Here is an 11,808-nt window from a genome sequence, read left to right as displayed (position 1 = left end):
AGCTTGCTACTGCTCCGGAACACTTAGGCTGGCCGGCATGTGTCCTTCTTCGTTCCTGTGTCTGTCCCTTCGGGGAAATGTCACGCGATGAATACCGGAGTCCTGTTAGCCCGCTACAGCCCGGTTCACCGGAGTCCTGCTAGCCCAGTGCTACAGCCTGGATTCACTCGCTGCTGACCGACACGTTCGATGCTGGGTCATGGATGCCTGTCCCTGTAAGTTTGTGCCACTTTGGGTTTACGACTAGCCATGTCAGCCCGGGCTCCTTATCATATGGATGCTAGAGACACTATCATATACGTGTGCCAAAAGGCGCAAACGGTCCCGGGCAAAGGTAAGGCGACACCCGTGGGAAAACCGTGCGTGAGGCCGCAAAGTGATATGAGGTGTTACATGCTAGATCGATGTGGCATTGAGTCGGGGTCCTGACACTATGCGAAGACTCTCTCTCATTTAAGAATTTCAGATCTTGGTACTCTAATCAAACAGCAAGCAAAACAAAATAAAATAACATTGCAAGGATAGCACAACTCATGTGAAGAAGCAAAAACTTAGGCTCAACCGATACTAATCGGTAGTTGTTGAAGTAGAAAGGTGGGATGCCTACCGGGGCATCCCCAAGCTTAGATGCTTGAGACTTCTTGAAATATTATCTTCGGGTGCCTTGGGCATCCCCAATCTTGAACTTTTGTGTCTCCTAAATTCCCCTCATATCATGGTTTCTCTTTTTATCAAAAGCTTCATCCACAACAAACTCAACAAGAACTCGTGACATAGGTTAGTATAAACCAATGCAAAACCTTATCATTTTCTACTGTAACAAATCACTAAAATTATTATTCAACATTGCACACTAAATGCCTCTGCATATTTAATACTCCTATCCTCAAATAGAATCATTAAACAAGCAAACATATGCAAACAATGCAACCATAACAGCAATATGCCAAAATAGTACAGTCTGTAAGAATGCAAGAGTATCAATACTTCCCTAACTACAACAATTGTGAAATAAAATTCCCACTGTAGTAAATTTATCGGATCTCATTATGGAAAAAGTTTCAGCATTATATCATGCTCTGACTTTTCTAGGGAATATTTGCAACAGCGGTAAACTTTCTGTTTTCAAACATCAACATGTATACTAGCAAAATAAGCATCATAGAGGCTATCCTTCACATTTTTATTGAAACTAAAGATGCAAAACATTATTCTAAATAAAATCAAGCAAATACTAACAAAAGAAAATGACGCTCCAAGCAAAACACATATCATGTGGCGAATAAAAATATAGCTCCAAGTAAGGTTACCGATGAACAAAGACGAAAGAGGGGATGCCATCCGGGGCATCCCCAAGCTTAGGCTCTTGCCACTCCTTATTCCATAGTCCATCGAATCCTTACCCAAAACTTGAAAACTTCACAACACAAAACTCAACAGAAAACTCGTAAGCTCCGTTAGTATAAGAAAATAAAACAACCACTTACGTACTGTAATGAACTCATTCTAAATTTATATGGGTGTAATATCTACTGTATTCTAACTTCTCTATGGTTCCTACCCTCCGATACTACTCAATGATTCATCAAAATAAGCAAACAACATAATGAAAACAGAATCTGTCAAAAGCAGAATAGTCTGTAGTAATCTGTATCAAACGTATACTTCTGGAACACCAAAAATCCTACCAAATTAGGAAGTCCTAAGCAATTTGTGTACCAATCCAGAGAAAAAAGAATTAGATCAGAAGCACATTTTTGTGAATTAAAAACTAATTTACTGTGTGCAAAAGTTTCTGATTTTCAGCAGGATCAACACAACTATCACCAAAAGCCATCATAAAGGTCTTACTTGGCACTTTATTGACACAAAAGCTATAAAACATGATTAATACAGTAGCATAACCATGTGAACACACAAAAACAGTAAGAGTAAATATTGGGTTGTCTCCCAACAAGCGCTTTTCTTTAATGCCTTTTAGCTAGGCATGATGATGACAATGATGCTCACATAAAGGATAAGAATTGAAACATAATGGGAGCATCATGAAGCATATGACTAGCACATTTAAGCCTAACCCACTTCCTATGCATATGGATTTTGTGAGCAGACAACTTATGGGAACAATAATCAACTAGCATAGGAAGGTAAAACAAGCATAGCTTCAAAAATTTAAGCACATAGAGAGGGAAGTTGATACTATTGCAATTCCTACAAGCATATATTCCTCCCTCATAATAATTTCAGTAGCATCATGAATGAATTCAACAATATAACCAGGACCTAAAGCATTCTTTTCATGATCTACTTGCATAGAAAATTTACTACTCTCCACATAATCAAAATTCTTCTCATTCGGAATGGTGGGAGTATCATAACAGACTTGAACACTAAAAATTGTTTCCACATTAAAAGAGTAATGTTCAGAAAAAGGGTAATCATAATCATGACAAGATTTGTAAATATAATCATCACTACTTTTTATAGCATAAGTTTCATCACAATAATCATCATAAGTAGCAACTTCGTTCTCATCATAATCGATTGAAACCTCTCCCAAGATAGTGGAATCACTAAATAAAGTTGACACTCTTCCAAATCCACTTTCGTATTCATCACAATAAAATTCAACATCCTCCAAAATAGTGGGATAACTACTTCCTAAAGTTTACACTCTTCCAAACCCACTTTCATCAATATAATCATCATAGGTAAGAGGCATGCTATCATCATAATAACTTTGCATATCAAAACTTGGGATGCTAAAAATATCATCTTCATTAAACGTAGCATCCCCAAGCTTGTAACAAACATTAATTTCAGCAAATATATTCTCAAATATTTCATCCTCATCAAACATAGCTTCCCCAAGCTTGGGCTGTTTCATATCATAAGCATAATCACTCTCATCTTTAAAAATATGGGTAGCACCAATAGTATAGCAATTATCATCATCACAATGAGTAGTAGGAGCAACATCATTTGCTAGGGATACCTTTATACCTTTGTTGCTCCTTCTTTTCTTTTTCGTCTTCCCATTATGTGTGGGTTCAGCCTTCCTCTTTGAGCTCCTTATTGACCAGATTGGTTGAATAGAAAGCTCCTCCTCGTTACCTGATTCATCATAAGAAATAATAGGAGGATATTGGGAAGTCTCTTCCCTTTCATTAGTATTCTCATCATCTTCTATTTGCTTTCTTTTCTTTAGGTAATTGGCAATATAAGGATTTTCAATGCAATTCGCCGCACAAAACATATAAATCTTTTCTAGATCAATATCAAGGAAATGCTCAAGATTAAATTCTGGAATATGCTTAGTTAAACGTTTCAACTCTTCATAACCCAAAAGAAAACTCAGTTCATTATAATGTGCAAGGAAAACCGAATCATCACAATTTTTGGACATGATTCGATGATGAAACAATTTGCATCGGAGATGTAAATGACCACATTCATTGCAAAGTTCACAAGTACGGCAAAGGAAATTCAAATTTTCAGCACTCACATCTTGCCTTTCTTGCAACAATTTAGTTTCTAAATGCTTATGCCTCTTGCAATATATATCTTCTCTATTTGGTGTGTTCATGGAAACATGCACTCCACAAAAGTTGACATGCTCATAAGAGATATTCTCATCATGACTAGAGCAATCATCATTAATACTATGTATATTCAAGGAGTTTATACTAACAACATTGCAATCATGCTCATCGTTCAAAGATTCAGTACCAAGCATTTTAATGCACTCTTCTTCTAGCACTTCAGCACAATTTTCCTTTCCATCAAACTCACGAAAGATATTAAAAAGACGAAGCATATGAGACAAACTTAACTCCATTTTTTGGTCGTTTTCTTTTATAAACTAAACTAGTGATAAAACAAGAAACAAAAAGATTCGATTGCAAGATCTAAAGATATACCTTCAAGAACTCACCTCCCAGGCAACGGCGCCAGAAAAGAGCTTGATGTCTACTACACAACCTTCTTCTTGTAGACGTTGTTGGGCCTACAAGTACACAGGTTTGTAGGACAGTAGCAAATTTCCCTCAAGTGGATGACCTAAGGTTTATCAATCCGTGGGAGGCGTAGGATGAAGATGGTCTCTCTCAAACAACCCTGCAACCAAATAACAAAGAGTCTCTTGTGTCCCCAACACACCCAATACAATGGCAAATTGTATAGGCGCACTAGTTAGGCGAAGAGATGGTGATACAAGTGCAATATGGATGGTAGATATAGGTTTTTGTAATCTAAAAATATAAAAACAACAAGGTAACTAATGATAAAAGTGAGCGTAAACAGTATTGCAATGGTAGGAAACAAGGCCTAGGGTTCATACTTTCACAAGTGCAAATTCTCTCAACAATAATAACATAGATAGATCATATAACAATCCCTCAACATGCAACCAAGAGTCACTCCAAAGCAACTAATAGCGGAGAACAAATGAAGAGATTATGGTAGGGTATGAAACCACCTCATAGTTATTCTTTCGGATCAATCTATTCAAGAGTTCGTACTAGAATAACACCTTAAGACACAAATCAACCAAAACCCTAATGTCACCTAGATACTCCATTGTTACCTCAAGTATCCGTCGGCATGATTATACGATATGCGTCACATAGTCTCAAATTCATCCAACCAACACAAAGTACTTCAAAGAGTGCCCCAAAGTTTCTACCAGAGAGTCAAGAAAACACGTGCCAACCCCTATGCATAGGTTCATGGGAGGAACCCGCAAGTTGGTCACCAAAACATACATCAAGTGGCACGTGCTATCCCATTGTCACCACAGATAAACACGGAAAGACATACATCAAGTGTTCTCAAATCAAAGACTCAATCCGATCAGATAACTTCAAGAGGGAAACAGAATTCATCACAAGAGAGTAGAGGGGGGAGAAACATCATAAGATCCAACTATAATAGCAAAGCTCGCGATACATCAAGATCATGCCATAGAGAGAACACAAGAGAGAGAGAGAGAGATCGAACACATAGCTACTGGTACATACCCTCAGCCCCGAGGGTGAACTACTCCCTCCTCGTCATGGAGAGCGTCGGGATGATGAAGAAGGCCACCGAAGATGGGTTCCCCCTCCGGCAGGGTGCCAGAACGGGCTCCCGAGAGGTTTTTGGTGGCTACAGAGGCTTGTGGTGGCGGAACTCCCGATCTATCTTCTCCGTGGATGTTTTTAGGGTACGTGAGACTATATAGGCGAAAGAAGTCGGTCGGGGGGTGCTCGAGGGGCCCACGAGACAGGGGGCACGCCTAGTAGGGGGGCGCCCCCTATCTCCTAGCCTCCTCGAGGATCTTATGACGTGAACTCCAAGTCTCCAGGATCATATTCTTCCAAAAAATCACGCTGCCAAAGGTTTCCTTCCGTTTGGACTCCGTTTGATATTCCCTTTCTTCGAAATACTGAAACAGGCAATAAAACAACAATATGGGCTGGGGCTCCGGTTAATAGGTTAGTCCCAAAAGTAATATAAAAGTGTAAAATAAAGCCCGTAATCATTCAAAACAGATAATAAAGTAGCATGAATGCTTCATAAATTATAGATACATTGGAGACGTATCAAGTGGCTCTACAATATTCTCCAAAGTTGATTTCCATAGTGGATACCATCAAATTCATATGAAATTGGGAGATGAATGGAAAATAACATTTAAAACTAAGTTTGGATTATATGAGTGGTAAGTCATGCCTTTTGGGTTAACTAATGCACCTAGTACTTTCGTGAGATTAATGAACTAAGATTTACGTGCTTACATTGGACGATTTGTGGTAGTCTATTTTGACGATATACTGATTTATAGCAGATCTTTGGAGGAACATTTGCGTGCTATTTTTATTGCTAGCATGTTTGTTTGTTAACCTTGGGAAGTGCACCTTTTGCAGCGACCGAGTATCTTTTCTTGGCTATGTTGTTACTCCACAGGGAATTGAAGTTGATAAAGCCAATATTGAAGCTATTGAGAGTTGGCCGTAACCCAAAGTGGTCAAGCAAATGAGGAGTTTTCTTAGCCTTGTTGGTTTCAATAAGCGTTTTGTGAGAGATTTCAGCACCATTGTTGCACCTCTCAATGAGCTTAAAAAGAAGGATGTGCCTTTTGTTTGGGGTACCGCACAGGAAGATGCCTTCACGGTATTGAAAGATAAGTTGACACATGCTCCATTACTCCAACTTCCTGATTTTAATAAGACTTTTGAGCTTGAATGTGATGCTAGTGGAATTGGATTAGGAGGTGTGTTATTACAAGATGGCAAACCTATTGTATACTTTTCTAAAAAAATGAGTGGGCCTAGTCTGAAGTATTCTACATATGATAAAGAACTATATGCTCTTGTTCGGACTTCAGAAACATGGCAATATTATTTATGGCCTAAAGAAATTGTTATACATTATGATCATGAATCTTTGAAACATATTAGAAGTCAAGCTAAACAGAATCGTGGACATGCTAAATGGGTTGAATTCATTGATTCTTTTCCTTATTTATTCTTTCGTGAAATTATTCGCTTGTATGGTGTGCCAAATACTATTGTTTCAGATCATGATACTAAATTTCTTAGCCACTTTTGGAGATGTTTATGGGCTAAGTTGGGGACTAAACTACTTTTTAGTACTACATGTCACCCCCAAACTGATGGACAAACTGAAGTAGTCAATAGAACATTGTCTACTATGCTAAGTGCTATTTTGAAGAATAACAAGAAAATGTGGGAAGAATGCTTACCTCATATTGAATTTGCTTATAATCGTTCGCTGATTCTACTACTAAGATGTGCCCTTTTGAAATTGTGTATTGTTTCCTAGCTCGTGCACCTATTGATTTGTTGCCACTTCCATCTTCGGAGAAGGTTAATTTTGATGCTAAACAACATGCTGAATTGATCTTAAAAATGCATGAGTTAACTAAGGAAAACATTGAGCGTATGAATGGTAAATATAAAATTGCTGGAGATAAAGGTATAAAACATGTTGTGTTTGCACCTAGAGATCTTGTTTGGTTACATTTGTGTAAGGAAAGATTTCCAATTTGCGCAAATGAAAGCTAATGCCACGTGTTGATGGTCCTTTTAAGGTGTTAGGGAAAATAAATGATATTGCATATAAACTTGAGCTGCCTACAGATTTTGGGGTTAGTCCCACTTTTAACATTGCCGATTTGAAGCCTTATTTGGGTGAGGAAGATGAGATACCGTCGAGGACGACTTCACTTCAAGAAGGGGAGGATGACGAGGACATCAATACCATTGTTACACCCACAACCTCTGTTGATATACATAATGGACAAATTACTAGAGCTCGTGCACGCCAATTAAATTACCAGGTACTTTTGTTTCTTGGTAATGATTCTAATGTTCATGAGAATATGATGCTGCCTATGTTGGATATGTTTTCTTGCTTACAAATGAAGGGCCTGGCTTGGACAAGAAGGATGGAGTTACAAGTGATGATTTCAGGACTTTGAAGCCACCATAATGAGTGTATGAAGCCTTGGACGAAATATACAAGATGCCGCTACATAAATTTCGTCCAAAGGCTATTCTAGGTTCTACGTTACCTTATTATTGGGCTAGGCCCATGTAATTCCAAAATACTTGAGTATAGTCTGTTTTTAGAGTCCGTATGTGTGGGGAAACAAGAGTTAGGGTTGGTTTCGGACCCCTCCTCTAAGGACCACAAAATTCCCCCCTCTTCCTCCATATATACAACCCTTAGGGCATCATTTAGACTTGGGTTTTGTTTAGATTAAAAGTTTGCCATAGCTGTGATACGTCTCCAACGTATCTATAATTTTTGATTCTTCCATGTTATTATATTACCCCTTTTGGATGTTTATGGGCTTTATTTTACACACTTATATCATTTTTGGGACTAACCTACTAACCGGAGGCCCAGCCCATATTGCTGTTTTTTTGCCTATTTCAGTATTTCGAAGAAAAGGAATATCAAACGGAGTCCAAACGGAATGAAACCTTCGGGAGCGTGATTTTTGGAACGAACGTGATCCGGAGAGCTTGGAGTGCAAGTCAAGAAGTTTCCGAGGGACCCACGAGATAGGGCCCCCCCCTATAGGGCACGCCCCCTGTCTCGTGGGCCCCTTGGGCGGCCACCGACGTACTTCTTCCGTACCACGAAAACATCCAGGAGCACCACGAAACACAATTTCCACCGCCGTAACCTTCTGTATCCGCGAGATCTCATCTTGGAGCCTTCGTCGGCACTCTGCCGGAGGGGGAATCGACCATGGAGGGCTTCTACATCAACATCCTTGCCTCTCTGATGAGTTGTGAGTAGTTTACCACAGACCTACGGGTCCATAGTTATTAGCTAGATGGCTTCTTCTCTCTTTTTGGATCTCAATAGAATGTTCTCCCCCTCTCTTTTGGAGATCTATTCGATGTAAACTCTTTTTGCGGTGTGTTTGTCGATATCCGATGAATTGTGGGTTTATGATCAAGTTTCTCTATGAATATTATTTGAATCTTCTCTGAATTCTTTTATGTATGATTGAGTTATCTTTGCAAGTCTCTTCGAATTATCAGTTTGGTTTGGCCTACTAGATTGATCTTTCTTGCCATGGGAGAAGTGCTTAGCTTTGGGTTCAGTCTTGCGGTGTCCTTACCCAGTGACAGAAAGGGTTGCAAGGCATGTATTGTATTGTTGCCATCAAGGATAATAAGATGGGTTTATATCATATTGCATGAGTTTATCCCTCTACATCATGTCATCTTTCTTAATGCGTTACTCTGTTATTATGAACTTAATAATCTAGATGTAGGCAGGAGTCGGTCGATGCGTGGATTGATACCTTGGTTCTCAAAACTGAGGGAAATACTTATGCTACACTTTGCTGCATCACCCTCTCCTCTTTGAGGAAAACCAACGCAAGCTCAAGACGTAGCAAGCTGCAACTTCATGCTGAAAGGATCGAGATGGACCTAGAGGGCGGGTGAATAGGTACAATTACAAATTTTAATTATTACTAAGCAATTTTAGGCAATAATGCAGAATAGGAGAGTGAGCCTAATAATTGCAAGAGTAGTTCTAAGTGCTAAGCAAGTAACACATGTATGAAAGGAAACAAGCACAATATGAGATAAGTAAGAGCTAAGGGACAAGTAAACACAAGTAGAGATGTAGGGTTAGGAATAACCGCAACTCCGGGAGACGAGGATGTATGTCGATGTTCACTTCCTTGGAGGGAAGCTACGTCATTGTTAGAGAGGTGGATGTTACCACGAAGGCACACCAACGCCACGAAGGCTCACCCTATTCTCCCTTCAAGACAACACCACGAAGGCGTTTCTCAACCACTAGCGGTAGACCTTGGGGTGGTCTCCAAACCCTCACAAACTTTTCCGGGGGTAATCACAAAGGTCGATTCCTCTCCGAAAGACTCCTACCGCCTAGGAGTCTCCAACCTCCAAGAGTAACAAGAACGATGGGGAAAAGATCAAGACTTTCTCAAATCACGAATTCCTTTGGTGCAAAGAAGGAGATGGAGTGGATCTCTAACTTGATTGGACAACTTCTCTCAAATGCTCTCAAACCCTTGGGGATCTAAGATTTGGTGTGGAGGAGTGAGAGAGAGAGAGAGAGTAAAATGTGTTCTAGGGTTTGTTCAAAGTGAGTGGTCAGCCCTCTCCCATGGGGAAGAAGGGCTATATATAGTGTGAGCGCAAATGTGGCCGTTATAGCATAAGTGAATGGGTAGGCCGGACATCCGGGCAGGGTGGCCGGACATCCGGACTGGCGAGGCACTAGAAGAACAAAGGAGAAGCCAGGAGAAAAACAGAGGTGTCGGACATCCGGAGCAAGGCCCGGACATCCGGTGACACGAGAAGGCCCGGACATCCGAGCGAAGTCCGGACATCCGGCAACATCGTGCAAACCTACTGGAGTCGGAATGATAGGGAGCCGGACAGGGGAAAATACCGGACATCCGGCATGGCTGGGAGTCCCGGACATCCGGGGTGCAGCCCGGACATCCGGCGTGAGCGTGCAGACGTACTGGTGTCTAACCATCAGTGACCCAGACATCCGGCTGGCAGCGCGGACATCCGGCTGGCAGCCCGGACATCCGGCTGGCAGCCCGGACATCCGACATGGGAGCAAAAAGAACATGTGCACAGAGTATTTTTGTGTGATCCCAAGTTTTTGTTGAAGCAAGGAATGAATGTAACTTAGGCAAGTCTTTAACTAACCCTACCGAGCCCCTCTTAATAGTGCAGGATCCTATACTCAAGAAACCAAATATGAAATCAATTTTTATGCTTCATCCTTGAGTAAAATCACTTGTATGCCCTTGATCCACACACTTCGATGAACCGGGAACTAACACTTGAGATTTACTTAACAACCATTGTTAGTCCCCTACATGTATATTGTCATCAACATCAAAACATGATGTAAGGGCACGATTGCACTTTCAATCTCCCCCTTTTTGTTTTTGATGACAATCACACACGTAGTATCATAGTTATAATAAATAGTCTTAGTATTGACAAATATAAGAGCAAGTGTACAAAGTATGTTGATGTTTCTATATGTATTTGGCTCCCCCTCATTGTGAGCATGAGATGAATATGTTGGAATGCATATGTATCTCCAGAAGATATATATGAGAGAGACATGCACACATGAAACCACCATAACACATGGACAAAACAAAATCCATACCCTCAAGGTAACAACCTAGTCACATGATCAAGATAATAAGATAACAACATAGTCTCACTTGAGCAAGATAATAACATAGGTAGAAACATAACAAGTTTGAATAATAGTAGGGCTAACATAAATAGCTAATACATCAAGTATGACCACATTAAGATACTACTTCTCCCCCTTTGACAGCAACAAGTAAAAAGGGGTGAAGAACTAAATGCACTCGGTCACTCCTGGCAGATGTCATCATGATCATCAAAGAACTCAGGATACTCGTCACGAGATGGGAAACCGAAGGTAGAGGTGGACGGAGCCGCGGAAATAGGATCATCATCACTCACGGGACTCCCACGGTTATGGAGGCGCTGCTTTAGCTGATTCTTGGAGATGATGAGGCACTTCTGAACATCATGATTCTGCTGATAGCTGAAAGTGATTGACCTCATGATAGCAGATTGAGCCTTGCTAAGGAACATGGCAAGGCGTCCACGAGGAGCCGACGAGGAGGATGGAACAGAGGAATCAGTGGGCTGAGTCCCAAACCTCTTAGACTGAGAACGAGTAGCAGTCTGAGAAGCAGGCATCACGCGCATGTGAGGAGCAGGCTTCCAACTAGAATGAACAGCAGGCTTAACCACCTCAAAGGGAGCAGTGTGATCAATCAGAGCCTGAATGAAAGGAGCATGAGGAAACTGGCGCGACTGAATGAAACTGCAAAGACGGATCTCATGCCAAATGAAATGGGCTGTGTCCAGAAGCTCAGTGGGTTTGTCATGCATACGAACCATCAAGTCAATGCAATAGTTGTAAGCCCTCGAGCGATCTCCCTTATTAGGATAGAGAGTGCGGAGCACACACTGATAGAGGATGTAGTAAGGAGCACGGAAGATAGATACCTCGTTGAGTGGACATGCAAGTTCTTCTTTAGAGAGCTGAGAGGTAGGTTTGACAAGTGGCAAGCAAGCATCAATTGCTTTGGTCTTGTGCTCAGGATCCATACTGTGGATACAATGACCAACACCGAAGAGACCCAAAATATGAACAAACCTGTCATAGGTGATGCTCATAGTAGTGTTATCAGTCATCCAGGTGAGAGTGTTGTCCGGACCAAAGAAACAGGTG

Source organism: Triticum aestivum, chromosome 3B (assembly GCF_018294505.1).
Source record: "Triticum aestivum cultivar Chinese Spring chromosome 3B, IWGSC CS RefSeq v2.1, whole genome shotgun sequence".
Taxonomy (NCBI): Eukaryota; Viridiplantae; Streptophyta; class Magnoliopsida; order Poales; family Poaceae; genus Triticum; species Triticum aestivum.
The sequence above is the reverse complement of the archived record's forward strand: the minus strand, read 5'-3'. Positions refer to the sequence as shown.